The following is a 4,613-nucleotide window of genomic DNA, read 5'->3' on the forward strand; positions in this document are numbered from 1 at the left end:
GTAGAACCTACAAGAACTCTGCTGCCACCTGTTGGAGACAACATGGACTACACCGTATATAAAGAACGTAAATGGAGGTGCTTCCAGAGACAATGCAATGGAGACAATGCCAACAAGTCCTGCATCTGAGTGATAGGAGGGGAGACAAACAGATCAAGCTGCTTGTGTGTGCTGTATGTGTGTGTGTGTGTGTGTGTGTGCTGTATGTGTGTGTGTGCTATGTGTGTGTGTGTGTGTGTATGTATGTGTGTGTGGCTGTGTATGTATGTATGTGTGCTGTATATATGTTTGTGGCGGCTGTGTGTGTGCTGTATGTGCTGTATGTGTTTAGGAGCTGTGTGTGTGTATGTGTGTGTGTAGGGGGGGGGGGTTGTTTATGTATGTGTGTGTGCTGTATGTATGTGTGCAGTGTCGGACTGGCTCCCAGCTTTAGAACCTGCACTAACACTGACTTACATGCTGTTTCTTATGGGTTCTTCATTGGTGGGCCCCCAGGATCATTTCCTCTGGTGGGCCCCAGATACTCCAGTCCATGTATGTGTGTGGGCTATGTGTGTGTCTGGGCTATGTGTGTGGGGGCTATGTGTGTGGGGGCTGTGTGTGTGTTTGTGTGTGTGTGTGTGCTGTATGTGTGTCGGCTATGTGTGTGCTGTATATGTGTGTGCTGTATGTATGTGTGTGGCGGCTGTGTGTGTGTGCTGTATGTGTGTGGGCTATGTGTGTGCTGTATGTATGTGTGTGTTGGCTGTGTGTGTTTGCTGTATGTGTGTGGGCTATGTGTGTGCTGTATATGTGTGTGCTGTATGTATGTGTGTGGCGGCTGTGTGTGTGTGTGCTGTATGTGTGTGGGCTATGTGTGTGCTGTATGTATGTGTGTGGCGGCTGTGTGTGTGTGCTGTATGTATGTGGGCTATGTGTGTGCTGTATATGTGTGTGCTGTATGTATGTGTGTGGCGGCTGTGTGTGTGTGCTGTATGTGTGTGGGCTATGTGTGTGCTGTATATGTGTGTGCTGTATGTATGTGTGTGGCGGCTGTGTGTGTGTGTGCTGTATGTGTGTGGGCTATGTGTGTGCTGTATGTATGTGTGTGGCGGCTGTGTGTGTGTGCTGTATGTGTGTGGGCTATGTGTGTGCTGTATATGTGTGTGCTGTATGTATGTGTGTGGCGGCTGTGTGAGTGTGTGCTGTATGTGTGTGGGCTATGTGTGTGCTGTATGTATGTGTGTGGCGGCTGTGTGTGTGCTGTATGTGTGTGGGCTATGTGTGTGTGTGTGTGTGTGTGGCTGATATATATAAGATTGCACACAGATAAATAGTCACTTCCTATCTCGCACCTTCTACCATCCTCTCCCTTCCCTTATACTTCTATCCCTCAGTTAGACATCCCAATATTAGATATTTGTGTTTTCCTTTTTGTAATAAACCCCTTAAAGATCCAGTTGTCCTCAACCAATTATTAAAGGGGTATTCCCCTCAAACATAACCTGATATGTTGCTGCCCATGGTGAGACTAACAATTCCATACTTGTTATTATCTATTCAACATTACAAAGAAGCTACAATGCTGCAGATAAAGCCTGCCAGGGACTTGCTTACATCAGCCGTCTCAGAAGGGAGGGGGGAGGAGGGGGAGACAGAGAGAAAGACACATGCACAGATTTTTGTGTCTTTAGCTGAAAGCAGCAGCTGAGAACTGGGGGAAGGAGACTGAATAGATAATAACAGGTATGGAAGGAATTTTTAGTCTCACCATGGGCAGCAACATGTCAAAAGTTATAAAGTTATGTTTGGGTGGAATACCCCATTAATGCTCCCCAAAAATGAAGCAGATTCTATACCACTGCACCGCAACCAGCTGCCCTCCATCTACTGTCTCCTCCCCTCATCCTGTAGACTGTAAGCCCTTACCGGCAGGGTCCTCTGGCTCTCTGTATCCGTCTTTATGTGACTTTATGTCATTTTCTTTTTTTGTGATTTTCTATGACAGTCTGTATCACCCGTACATAATAATAATACAGAATAATCTGTCAGTCAGGTGTAGTCCTGAGTTCCATCAAATGCTATGGTGAGACTCGCCAACACAAGGACCGACCCAGGAGGAAGGCGACCAAGACCAAGAGTGTCCTCATAAAGATCAAGTACCAGACACTTTTTTTTTGTTACACTTTTTGGTTTATTTACTTTTCTTGATCATTGGTGCAGAGGTGTCTGTACAGGAATGTTGCCATGGTGACCACGGACGTTTCCGTAATATATACAGCAGTCATACACATATATAAGAAGCAGCAGCATGGGGCATGGGGTTAAGTCTCTGTCTCTGGTCCTTAAAGTGATTCTGTACCCACAATCTGACCCCCCAAACCACTTGTACCTTCTGATAGCTGCTTTTTATCCAAGATCTGTCCTGGGGTCCGTTTGGCAGGTGATGCAGTTATTGCCCTAAAAAACAACTTTTAAACTGTCAGCCCTGTGCCCAACGGGCGTCGCTTACATTTGTATATGCACTAGGCTGGCACAACCTCTCCGTCCCTCCTCCCCGCCCTCCTCATCATTAGGAATGCTCCAGGCAGATTGCCTCCTATTCCCCACCTGTGTCAGCCCGGCACATGGGCTGGATTGTTAAGGACCTGTGCAATGTTCAGCATGAAGAAAATGTTTCAATGACATTCCTAATGCTGAAGAGGGTGGGGAGGAGGGACGGAGGGGTGGTGCAAAGTCAGAGCACAGATACTCCTGTTTGACACAGGGCTGCAAGTTTAAAAGTTGTTTTTTAGGACAATAACTTTATCACCTGCTGAACGGATCCCAGGACAGATCTTGGATTAAAAACAGCTATCCAAAGGTACAAGTGTTTTTTTTTTTGGGGGGGGGGGGGCAGATTGTGGGTACAGAGTCGCTTTAATAACCAAATTTGATTAACACTTGGGTAGAATGTGAGCGGGGGCGCACCCCATCATGGCACCTGGCAGACCGGCTGAGCCTAAGTATCACTTATACACAACCTGTTAGGCAATGTAATGCAGATAGGTGTGGACCCGCTGTGTCACTGCCTAGTATGGGAGAGGGCACGCCGGAGGAAAGTGCCTAAGCTGCCAACCTAGTGATAGATAGATAGATAGATAGATAGATAGATAGATAGATAGATAGGAGATAGATAGATAGATAGATAGATAGATAGATAGATAGGAGATAGATAGATAGATAGATAGATAGATAGGAGATAGATAGATAGATAAGAGATAGATAGATAGATAGATAGATAGATAGATAGATAGATAGATAGATAGATAGGAGATAGATAGATAAGAGATAGGAGATAGATAGATAGATAGATAGATAAGAGATAGATAGGAGATAGATAGATAGAAGATAGATAGATAGATAGATAGATAGATAGATAGATAGATAGATAGATAGGAGATAGATAGATAGATAGATAGATAGATAGATAGATAGGAGATAGATAGATAGATAGATAGATAGATAGATAGGAGATAGATAGATAGATAGATAGATAGATAGATAGGAGATAGATAGATAGATAGATAGGAGATAGATAGATAGATAGATAGATAGATAGATAGATAGATAGATAGATAGGAGATAGATAGATAGATAGATAGATAGGAGATAGATAGATAGATAGATAGATAGGAGATAGATGATAGATAGATAGATAGATAGATAGATAGATAGATAGATAGATAGAAGATAGATAGATAGATAGATAGATAGATAGATAGGAGATAGATAGATAGATAGATAGATAGATAGATAGATAGGAGATAGATAGATAGATAGATAGGAGATAGATAGGGGAGATAGATAGGAGATAGATAGATAGGAGATAGATAGATAGATAGATAGATAGGAGATAGATAGATAGGAGATAGATAGATAGATAGATAGATAGATAGATAGATAGATAGATATATAGATAGGAGATAGATAGATAGATAGATAGATAGATAGATAGGAGATAGATAAATAGATAGATAGATAGATAATAGATAGCAGATGATTCCTCCCTATCTTTCCCTATAATGATGTCTTCCTGTTCCCATCCTCCTCCTCACCTGTTCTCTTCTTCCTCCTCCCCTGTCCCCCTCTTCCTCCCCTGTCCCCCTCTTCACCCACCCCTGTCCTTCCCCGTCCCTCTCCCTTGTTCCCATCTTCCTCTTTACCTGTTCTCCTCTTCCTTCTCCTCACCTGTACTACTCTTCCTCCCCTGCTCTCTTGTATAGGGGGTGACCTTGCTGTATATCAGTAGTGTCTCCCTGTGTGATAGGCTGCAGCCCTGTCTCTGCCTGCAGCTGCCTCCCCCTCCTCCCCCCTCCCCCTCCTCCCTGCTCATGGATGGGGTTAGCAGAGGGAAGCAGACGTGCAGACACAGGATTCCCCGCCAGGGGGCAGCACTGAGCTCAGGCTGAGCAGGGATTCAGCACCACAGATGCCCTGGCCAGCTCCCAGCCCCATTCTTATCCTGTGGATTATTAGTCAGGGAGGGGGCAGCTGATCCCATGGTGCCAGCTTACTGATCACTGGCAGCTGCCAATCTCATCCTCTCTGCTCCATACAGCCTCGGATCTCATCCTCTCTGGGAACAATATGGA

Source organism: Dendropsophus ebraccatus, chromosome 13, assembly GCF_027789765.1.
Source record: "Dendropsophus ebraccatus isolate aDenEbr1 chromosome 13, aDenEbr1.pat, whole genome shotgun sequence".
Lineage (NCBI taxonomy): Eukaryota > Metazoa > Chordata > Amphibia > Anura > Hylidae > Dendropsophus > Dendropsophus ebraccatus.